Raw genomic sequence first — 12,203 nt, 5'->3', positions numbered from 1 at the left:
AGGAAGGAATCTATCTTAAAAAAATGTGCATTATCTATCAAGATATTACATTTTCCATGAAACTTCTCTCCATTCAGGTCTACCATCAACTTTTAATAAAACTGTTGCAATAAATCGAATCACAAACAAGAGAAAATCTGCAGATGCTGGAAATCCGAGCAACACACACAAGAGGCTGGAGGAACTGAGCAGGTCAGGCAGCATCTATTGAAAAACGTACAGTTGACATTTTGGGCCGAAACCCTTCGGCAGAACTGGAGGAAGCAAGCTGAGGAGTAGATTTGAAAGGTGGGGGGAGGGGAGAGAGAACACCAGGTGATAGGTGAAACTTGGAGCGGGAGGGATAAAGCAAAGAGCTAGGAAGTTGATTGGTGAAAGAGACAGAAGGCCATGGAAGAAAGGGGAGGAGGAGCACCAGAGGAAGGCGATGGGCAGGCAAAGAGATAACATGAGAGAGGGAAAAGGGGATGGGAAATTGTGAAGTGGGGGAGGCATTACTGGAAGTTAGAGAAGTCAATGTTCATGCCATCAGATTGGAGGCTACCCAAACAGAATATAAGGTATTGTTCCTCTAACCTAAGTGTGGCCTCATCCCGACAGTGGAGGAGACCATGGATGGACATATCAGAATAGGAATGGGAAATGGAATTAAAATAGGTGGCACTTATCCTTGCAAGCGGAACAGGATCTCCACCTGCCCCTACACCTCCTCCCTCACTACTATTCAGGGCCCCAAACGGTCCTTCCAGGTGAGATGACACTTCACCTGGGAGTCTGTTGGGGTTATCTACTGTGTTTGGTGCTCCCGGTGTGGCCTCTTGTATATCAGTGAGATCCTACGTTAACTGGGACACCGCTTCGCCAAGCATCCATGCTCTGTCTGCCAGAACAAGTGAGATCTCTTAGCACCCACCCATTTTAAGTCCACTTCCCATTCTCATTCTGATATGTCCATACATGGCCTCCTCCACTGTCGTGATAAGGCCACACTTAGGCTGGTCTAAACAAATGAAGCAGAGTAATTTTCTCACTGTGATTCATGGTAGAGTTGCACGATCTCCAGTGGAAACTGTTAGAGTGAGTTTTTTTGGGTAGATGATTTGTTTACACTTAAATGACTTTGGCCACCAGACTTCTTTCTGACAAAGTACTGTGGATTGAGTTCACAACAATGCGCTTCCTAAAAAGGTGTGAATACCGGATGCTTCTGGTGCCGTAGTTTGACCAGATGCTGTAGTTTTGAAGATAGCATTATCTATACATTATAAATATTAATTGTCTTCTATGTTAGCATGTAAAATGCCAAATAAATGTATTGTGGATTTAATTGCATTCCGAAAGGCTGTGGGTACCAACCCAGACATGTTGGCGTCAGAAGGAAAGGATGAAGTTAGGTGGTGTGATATTTTGTATGTAGCTTCAATAGGAAGCATTGTCTATGCATTGACTATAACTTTTTAAGTAGCGATTGCCTTTGTGTTTAGCATATAAATATCAAGCCCACATTGGGCTAGCAGACCTTTCTACCAAAAGCGTCTCCGTCCATATAATGCCTGCTGTACCCTGTTGTGTCGAATAAAGAAGCTGCTTTGTATCTTCCAGTGACTCTGTCTCTCCGCTGATTTCACCCGCGCTACAACAGAAACAGAGTTAAAAGGTGGTAGGTGTTTGTATCGCTTGCTCCCCATCTGAACTTTGCATGTTAAAGTGCTGAAAATGATTGCTTAAAATGAAAATGGCCTCCACAATTTTCAAGACTGATATAAGCATCCAAACTCTGTGTGCAGGAATAAAGCATACAAGGTTAGCCATAAGATACTTTCTGTTCCTCAAACTGTATTTGGTTCGTGCACCTGTGTTCCATTATCTTATTGTCAAAATGGCAGTAGCAGAGATACATGTATTAAAAGGTAATCCAAAAGTGTAGATGGCCAATATTCAAGCAAGAGAAAATCTGCAGGTGCTGGAAATCCAAGCAACACACACAAAATGCCGGAGGAACTCAGCAGGCCAGGCAGCATCTATGGAAAAGAGTGTAGTCAACGTTTTGGGCCGAGACCTGACATCAGTATTCAGCCAGTATTCACTAGCTTACAGAAGTTATCCTCCATCTCTGACGTTCAGACTTTTCTTCATTCAACAGAAATCCATTTTCACATAAATTACATAATATACTTTAAATTAGAGAATCTGTTTTGTGATATGAATGTATTAATACACAATGTTAAAATTGAATATGATTATATGATTATTCATCCCATGAATGAAGTGCATTTTCCAATCAAAATTTATCTTGTTTAAATGGAAGCAATTTATTTGAGTACAATTGTTTTTAAATTCATTTATCCAAAAGCAAGCTTTCTTCTTCCGGCTTGTTGTTGTTTTAATATTCTAAGGTTGCTGACAATGCTAATTATAACTTCTATAGGATCTATGGGAAAAAAGTACAGTCGATATTTTGGGCTAAAACCCTTTGCACAATTAAGTTGGAAGAACAACACTTTGTATAATATTTGGATAACTTCCAACCTGATTGTATGAACATCGATTACTCAAACTTCCGTTAATGCCTCCCACCAACCCCCCACTTCACCATTTCCCATCCCCTTTTCCCTCACTCACCTTATACCTTATTTCCTTCTGCACCCATCACCTCCCTCTAGTGCTCATCCCCTCCTTTTTTTCTTCCATGGCCTTCTGTCTCTTTCACCAATCAACTCCCCAGCTCTTTACTTCACCTTTACTTGGGAGAGTATTAAATGGGAGCGGACAAACTACTAGAACATTAGGAACTAGGGAGAGTTAATTGAGACGACACACACAAAATGAAAAATGGAACATTGAAAACCTACAGCACAATACAAGCCCTTTGGCCCACAAAGCTGTGTCGAATATGTCCCTACCTTAGAACTACCTGGGTTTTACCCATAGCCCTTTATTTTTCTAAGTTCCATGTAGCCATCCAGGAGTCTCTTAAAAGACCCTATCGTTTCCGCCTCCACCACCACCGCTGGCAGCATATTCCATGCCCTCACCACTGTCTGCATAAAATACTTAGCCCGACATCTCCTCTGTACGGATTTCCAAGCACCTTAAAACTATGCCATCTTGCACTAGCCATTTCAGTCCTGGGGAAAAGCCTCTGACTATCCACACGATCAATGCCTCTCATTATCTTGTACGCCTCTATCAGGTCACCTCTCATCCTCCGTCGCTCCGAGGAGAAAAGGCCAAGTTCACTCAACCTATTCTCATAAAGCATGCTCCCCAATCCAGGCAACATCCTTGTAAATCTCCTCTGCAGTTTCAATCGTTAAGTATTAATATTGAAGTAGTAAAATGGATTCAGCAGTGGTTAGATGGGAGACGCCAGAGAGTGGTGGTGGATAACTGTTTGTCAGATTGGAGGCCAGTGACTAGTGGTGTGCTCAGAATCTGTACTGGGTCCAATGTTATTTGTCATATATGTTAATGATCTGGATGATGGGGTGGTGAATTGGATGAGTAAGTATGCAGATGATACTAAGATAGGTGGAGTTGTGGATAATGAAGTCAGTTTTCAAAGCTTGCAGAGAGATTTAGGCTGGTTAGAAGAGTGAACTGAAAGATGGCAGGTGGATTTTAATGCTGATAGATGTGAGGTGCTACATTTTGGTAGGACTAATCAAAATAGGACATACATAGTAGATGGTAGGGCATTGAAGAATGCTGTAGAACAGAGTTCCCTGAAGGTGGAATCTCATGTGGATAGGGTGGTGAAGAAAGCTTTTGGTATGCTGGCCTTTATAAATCAGAGCATTGAGTATTGGATTGGGATGTAATGTTGAAATTGTACAAGGCATTGGTGAGGCCAAATTTGGAGTATTGTGTACAGTTTTGGTCAATGAATTATCGGAAAGATGTCAACAAAATTGAGAGAGTACAGAGAAGATTTACCAGAATGTTACCTGGGTTTCATCACCTAAGTTACAGAGAAAGGTTGAACAAGTTAGGTCTTTATTCTTTGGAACGTAGAAGGTTGAGGGGGGACTTGATAGAGGTATTTAAAATTATGAGGGGGATAGATAGAGTTGACGTGGATAGGCTTTTTCCATTGAGAATGGGGGAGATTCAAACAAGAGGACATGAGTTGAAAGTTAAAGGGCAAAAGTTTAGGGGTAACATGAGGGGGAACTTCTTTACTCAGAGAGTGGTAGCTGTGTGGAACGAGCTTCCAGCAGAAGTGGTTGAGGCAGGTTCGATGCTGTTGTTTAAAGTTAAATTGAACAGCTATATGGACAGGAAAGGAATGGAGGGTTATGGGCTGAGTGCAGGTCAGTGGGACGAGGTGAAAGTAAGAATTCGGCACGGACTAGAAGGGCCGAGATGGCCTGTTTCCATGCTGTAATTGTTATATAGTTATATGCACCCTTTCTATGGTTTCCACGTCCTTTCTGTAGTGAGGTGACTAGAATTGACCACAGTACTCCAAGTGGGGTCTGACCAGGATCCTATATAGCTGTAACATTACCTCTCGGCTCTTTAACCCAATCCCATGGTTGATGAAGGCCAATGCACCATATGCCTTCTTAACAACAGAGTCAACCCATGTAGCAGCTTTGAATGTCCTATGGACTCGGACTCCAAGATGCCTCTGATCCTCCACACTGCTAAGAGTCTTACCATTAATGCTATATTCTGTCATCATATTTGACCTACCAAAATGAACCATCTCACACTTATCTGGGTTGAACTCTATCTGCCACTTCTCAGCCCAGTTTTGCATCCTATCAATGTCATGTTGTAACCTCTGACAGCCCTCCACACTATCCACAACACCCCCAACCTTTGTGCCATCAGCAAATTTACTAACCCATCCCTCCACCTCCTCATCCAGGTCATTTATAAAAATCACAAAGAGTAGGGGTCCCAGACAGATCCCTGAGGCACACCCCTGGCCATCAACTCGTGCAGAATATTACCTAACTACAACCACTCTTTGCCTTCTGCGGGCAAGCCAGCTCTGGATAAACAAAGCAACGTCCCCTTGGATCCCATGCCTCCTTACTTTCTCAATAAGCCTTGCATGGGGTACCTTATTAAATGCCTTGCTGAAATCCATATACACTACATCTACAGCTCTACCTTCATCAATGTGTTTAGTCACATCCTCAAAAAATTCAATCAGGCTCGTAAGGCATGACCTGCCTTTGAAAAAGCCATGCTGACTATTCCTAATCATACTATGCCTCTTCAAATGTTCATAAATCCTGCCTCTCAGGATCTTTTCCATCAGCTTACCAACCAGTGAAGGAAGACTCACTGGCCCATAATTTCCTGGGTGATCCCTACTCCCTTTCTTGAATAAGGGAACAACATCCGCAACTCTCCAATCCTTCGGAACCTCTCCCATCCTCATTGGTGATGCAAAGATCATTGCCAGCGGCTCAGCAATCTCGTTCTTCGCTTCCCACAGTAGCCTAAGGTACATCCCGTCTGGTCCCGGTGACTTATCCAACTTGATGCTTTCCAAAAACTCCACCAGATCCTCTTTCTTAATATCTACATGCTCAAGCTTTTCAGTCTGCTGCAAGTCATCCCTACAATCACCAAGATCCTTTTCAGTAGTGAATACTGAAGCAAAGTATTCATTAAGTACCTCAAGCAACACACATCAAAGTTGCTGGTGAACGCAGCAGGCCAGGCAGCATCTCTAGGAAGAGGTACAGTCGACATTTCAGGCTGAGACCCTTCCTCAGGACTAACTGAAGGAAGAGTGAGTAAGAGATTTGAAAGTTGGAGAGGGAGGGGGAGATCCAAAATGATAGGAGAAGACAGGAGGGTGAGGGATGGAACCAAGAGCTGGACAGGTGATTGGCAAAAGGGATACGAGAAGATTATGGGACAGGAGGTCCGGGAAGAAAGACAAGTGGCGGGGGGGGAACCTAGAGGATGGGCAAGGGGTATATTCAGAGGGACAGAGGGAGAAAAAGGAGAGTGAGAGAAAGAATGTGTGTATAAAAATAACAGATGGGGTACGAGGGGGAGATGGGGCATTAGCGGAAGTTAGAGAAGTTGATGTTCATGCCATCAGGTTGGAGGCTACCCAGATGGCATATAAGGTTCCTCCAACCTGAGTGCGTTCACCAGCAACTTTGATGTGTGTTGCTTGAATTTCCAGCATCTGCAGAATTCCTGTTGTTTGCATTAAGTACCTCCACTATTTCCTCTGGTTCCATACACACTTTTCCACTGTCACACTTGATTGGTCCTATTCTCTCATGTCTTATCCTCTTGCTCTTCACATACTTGTAGGATGTCCAATCCCTATATACTTCCATCCCCCATCAGGAAAGTCTCAAAGCTCTCCGCTTCTTTTTGGATTCCAGACCTAATCAGTTCCCCTCTACCACCACTCTGCTCCATCTAGTGGAATTAGTCACTCTTAATAATTTCTCCTTTGGCTCCTTCCACTTCCTCCAAACTAAAGGTGTAGCTATGGGCACCCGTATGGGTTCTAGCTATGCCTGCCTTTTTGTTGGTTTTGTGGAACAATCCATGTTCCAAACCTATTCTGGTATCTGTCCCCTACTTTTCCTTCGCTACATTGATGACTGCATTGGCGCTGCTTCCTGCACGCATGCTGAGCTCGTTGACTTTATTAACTTTGCCTCCAACTTTCACCCTGCCCTAGTTTACCTGGTCCATTTCCGACACCTCCATCCCCTTTCTAGATCTTTCTGTCTCTATCTCTGGAGACAGCTTATCTACTGATGTCTACTATAAGCCTACTGACTCTCACAGCTATCTGGACTATTCCTCTTCTCACCCTGTCTCTTGCAAAAATGCCATCCCCTTCTCGCAATTCCTCCTTCTCCGCTGCATCTGCTCTCAGGATGAGGCTTTTCATTCCAGGATGAGGGAGGTGTCCTCCTTTTTTAAAGAAAGGGGCTTCCCTTCCTCCACCATCAACTCTGCTCTCAAACGCATCTCCCCCATTTCACGCACATCTGCTCTCACTCCATCCTCCTGCCACCCCACTAGGAATAGGGTTCCCCTTGTCCTCACCTACCATCCCACCAGCCTCCGGGTCCAACATATTATTCTCCGTAACTTCCGCCACCTCTAACGGGATCCCACCACTAAGCACATCTTTCCCTTCCGCCCCCCCTCTGCTTTCCGCAGGGATCGCTCCCTATGCGACTCCCTTGTCCATTCGTCCCCCCCATCCCTCCCCACTGATCTCCCTCCTGGCACTTATCCGTGTAAGCGGAACAAGTGCTACACATGCCCTTACACTTCTTCCCTCATCACCATTCAGGGCCCCAGACAGTCCTTCCACGTGAGGTGACACTTCACCTGTGAGTCGGCTGGGGTGATATACTGCCTCCGGGGCTCCCGATGTGGCCTTCTATTTATTGCTGAGACCCAACGCAGACTGGGAGACCATTTCACTGAACACCTACGCACTGTCCGCCAGAGAAAGCAGGATCTCCCAGTGGCCACACATTTTAATTCCACATCCCATTCCCATTCTGATATGTCTATCCACGGCCTCCTCTACTGTAAAGATGAAGCCACACTCAGGTTGGAGGAACAACACCTTATATTCCGTCTGGGTAGCCTCCAACCTGATGGCATGAACATTGACTTCTCTAACTTCCGCTAATGCCCCACCTCCACCTCGTACCCCATCCGTTATTTATTTATATACACACATTCTTTCTCTCTCTCTCTCCTTTTTCTCCCTCTGTCCCTCTGACTATACCCCTTGCCCATCCTCTGGGTTTTTCCCTCCTCCTTTTCCTTCTCCCTGGGCCTCCTGTCCCATGATCCTCTCATATCCCTTTTGCCAATCAACTGTCCATCTCTTGGCTCCATCCCTCCCCCTCCTGTCTTCTCCTATCATTTTGGATCTCTCCCTCCCCCTCCCACTTTCAGATCTCTTACTAGCTCTTCCTTCAGTTAGTCCTGATGAAGGGTCTTGGCCTGTAATGTCGACTGTATCTCTTCCTAGAGTTCAGTTTGGAATTTCTTTTTCGGTTTGAAAATCAATATTGATTGACAGATTTGATTGATTCTCAAAATGATTGTTCAGTGTATTGAAAAGGTAAAGCAAAAATATTACTTTAAATTGTGCAGGTAAGGCAATGAAAAAACAAAAAAAAAGACAAATATGAGACCGATAGTAGGGATTCTTCTTCACATGAGGATTAACTACTACATGTCTGAACTCCGGAGTAATTTGGGGATATGCAGTACCTTAAGGAGCCATTGGATATTGCAATGGGCAGCTGTAGGTGCTTTTCTGATGGATGAGGTAACATTTTTATCTTCATAATATTAATTAGAAATAAATTTTCTACCTTGAATTCAGAGCAAGAATAAATCATGACTATGAAATTAAAATAAGTTTTAATGGACATGGCACTCATATAGAACATAGAACAGTATAACATATTAAGTACAACAGTATAACATAACATAATAACAACAGTATAAGATGGCAATGAAAACCAATTTCCCCCGGGAACAATAAAGTATGACTGTGGCTATGACTATAGTCCAGGACCTTTGACCCACAATGTTGTGCCAACCTTTCAACCTACTCCAAAATCAATCAACCCTTGCCTTTCATATAGCCATCCATTTTCTTTCTTCCATGTGCATATCTAAGAGTCTCTTAAATGTCCCTTATGTGTCTGCCTCCACCAAGAACCTCCACAATGCGTTCCATGCACTTAGCACTCACTGTTTTAAAAAAAACCTACCCCTGACATCCACCTATACTTCCCTCCAATCACCTTAAAATTATGCTGTCTTGAATTAGCTATTGTTGTCCAGGGAAAAATGCACTGGCAGCCCAATCTATCTTTGCCTCTTATCATTTTATGCTCCTCTCTGAGGCACCTCTCATCCTCCTTCTCTCCAAATAGAAGATCGCTCAACCTTTCCTCTATTCCAGGCAGCATCCAGGTAAATCTTTGTACCCTCTCAAAAGCTTCCACATCCTCCTTATACTGAAGCAACCAGAGCTGAACACAATTCTTCAAATGTGGTCTAACTAAAGTTTTATAGACCTGCAACATTACCTCATGACTCTTGAACTTAATCCCATGATTGGATGATTGTGTTGAAGAGTCACAAGGTAAAATGGCCCTCTGCATCCATGACTGTATTGTTTTTTCAAATGATTCTATTAACTATGACAATTGACATACTTTCATATTTGTGGGTAGAAGATGAACACAAACAGAAACAGGAATTCAAATTAAGCATTGACATAGAAACAAGACCTGACAGATGAGTGGCATGGTGTTAAAGTACAAATAGACAACATGCATTATGAATGATGCAGAATTTGCTAACAATGAGATTAAATGGTCAAAAGCATTAAGGATGTCAAGTCACTGCATTGCAGCAGTCAAAGGGGAAGAAGAATATGAAACAACACCAATAAATAATACAGCGCAAAGCTAAAATTGCCAGACTGAAACTGAGCAGTTCACTCTCCTGAGTCAGTCTTCATCAATAATGCAGGGAGCTGAACAGTGAAGGGGAACTGAACTATGTAACCTCAAGCAAAACCATTTTGTAAAGTCTGCAAGTTAATCAGGAGCACAGAGATGGCGGGCTTCATTGCGGACCATGTTTGAGTTTTAGCTGAAACCCAATCTCTATAAGCAATTGACCTACAACGTACTCCTAAGGGTGCAACTCCTTTGTCTGATATATGCCACAGATGTGGGCCGGCATACTCTATCATGTTAAACAGCATACAATGCATATCTTGACAGTGCCCGCATGAATTTCTTTTGCATATATAAGGTTGTTAAGGCCAATTTGACTATTACTTAAGTGTGACAAGGCTCGTCCAATTATCAATAAGGGAATTGGCTGAGGATACACATCAAATACTTGCTTGTCTGAACACCATCACCTAGCAATCCAACCTGATCCTACAACATCCCCTGTATCCAATCATGCATCTGATCCCCAAACATCTGGTGTTCTATCAACTCCCCATCCCAGATGCCCTTTCCTTCTGATGCTGCTCTATTCCTCAGTATCCCATGATTCTCTTTAACATACACCTCACCCCAATTCTTTCTCTCCGGGACATTATCCTTCCCTACCATGATCCACAGCTGACTCAAATTTCTTCACTTGTTCTACAATATATTTAAAAAAGCACTTTTTTTTTGCTTTGGACCTGATGGCAGACGTTGTCAGCAGGCTTTGCGCAAAATTGATATGGGGCTTTCATTCATCAGGGCTTTAGCCTGCACTACGTTTAGGGGTTCAGCTCAGGGCTAACAACTCTGACTGGTAAACCAAAATTGTTATGGAAACAGCAATGAAGAATCCTTCTATATTCTGAGTGTAATGATATTCCTGAGTCTCAATCTGGAACTTATATGACTGACAGGAGTGAAAACTAAGCTACTGACAAGACTGAAGACTGCCAGAGATGTACGACCTTCATTACTTCCCTAAGCACCAGTGGTGTAATGGGCAGTAGGTAGTGGCCACTTTATTAGGTATCTCCTGAACCTAATTAAGAGCAAGTTTGGTTTGAAAACAGCTGAACCTCTTGACCACGTCTGCATGCTTTTATGCATTGAGTTTCTGCCACATGATTGGCTGATTAGATATCTGCATGAACGAGCTGGTGTTCAGGTGTACCTAATTAAGTGGCCACTGAGAGTACCTTTTGAGCTGCAGAGCAATTTGTGGGTGGCTATATTCAGACCACAAATTCAAAACCAAGTCAAAATTGCTGTATTACTGCATAACCAAGTTCAAGAAAGGCATTGGACATACCACTAAAGAACAAATTTATGACTAAGACCAAGACATGTATTGCCATATTACCGCATAGCTTACTATTATTCTGTCAAAAGTTATTTATTGATAACACACCTGGTTAAACTTATTGACTAAATATATCTCAGGCCAGATATTTGACAGTGCAAAGATTGCTTTATAAAACTGCAAACTTGCTGAAGTGTCCTTTACACTTTATGGGTTTTTTTAAAGGTTCTTTTGTGTAATTACCCAGTTCAGTTCAAACTGGATTCTATTAATCAATAGAATTTGGCCATCTTATTTATTCATTTCATCACCAATTTGCATTCAGTAGGAAATCCTGGGAGACCGAGTTCAGATTGAATGATCTGGACTGTAAGTGATCAGGAGTTGTATGGTGTTTACCAAATGGAATACATACCGTTGCCCAACGTGCATGAAATCTCATTCCAAGTAACAAAAGTATTGTTAAAAATGTTGATTGACATCACATGTTGTAGCACATTATTCAGACACCATTTTTCCTCTTCTTTTGAAAACATTTAGTTATTTTGAAAGAACAATTTTGATAACAAATGGCTTTTAGCTTTTTAAGCATATACCAAACAGGATTTATTTTGCACATCTCTGACTTTATCTCTGTTTTTTCAGAAAATGGGGTGTTTTGTGTACAGACACAAAACAGCAGATGCGCTCCAAAAGTCTCTATGATTTTCTCTGTGGAATCAGCTGTAAATAATGATCAAAAGAGTCAGATGGAATCAAACAATGCTGTCAAACTGAGGTGGAGTGCATTAAAAGGGCACGCTTTATGGATCTGATTTCTAGTTGGAAGCTATTTACAGGATGTGTGTTGTGGCATAACTGCGATTAGAGGCATAACTGGGAATGCTCTCATTACAAATGATGCACAGGGGGAACATCTATTCTGTTTCAGTCCAGATGGAGGATCTCCACCCGAAACATTGACTGTCCATTTCCCTCCAAGTTACTTCATGAGTTCCTTCAGCATCTTGTGTGTTGCTCAAGATTCCAGCATTTGCAGTCTCTTGTTTCACCTGATTCTCTCAAAAACATTTTCTCTTTTAAAATCTCTTCTATCTATAATGTGTCATCCATGAGTCTGGTTCAGTCATCACCTCGTCTTTGTGTTCCCCATAATCTCAGATTTATAATCCATATCCAGTAGTTTAAATTCCTATCACTGTTCAATGTTCCCTGTTCTAATCCAATCGAACTTGTTTCAGTTAATGCTTACCAGTGCTCTACAAACAGGAGGTGCAGTGTGCATGCAGTAGATATATGAATTCGGTTTTGAGATGATTACAACTAGGCTGAATCAGATACAGCACAGCATGGGAGTAAAGGGATTCCACAAATCTGGATAAGTATGTTTAAGGACTTGGTGGAACAAA

The sequence above is a fragment of the Mobula birostris genome, chromosome X, assembly GCF_030028105.1.
Source record: "Mobula birostris isolate sMobBir1 chromosome X, sMobBir1.hap1, whole genome shotgun sequence".
Taxonomy (NCBI): domain Eukaryota; kingdom Metazoa; phylum Chordata; class Chondrichthyes; order Myliobatiformes; family Myliobatidae; genus Mobula; species Mobula birostris.
The sequence above is the reverse complement of the archived record's forward strand: the minus strand, read 5'-3'. Positions refer to the sequence as shown.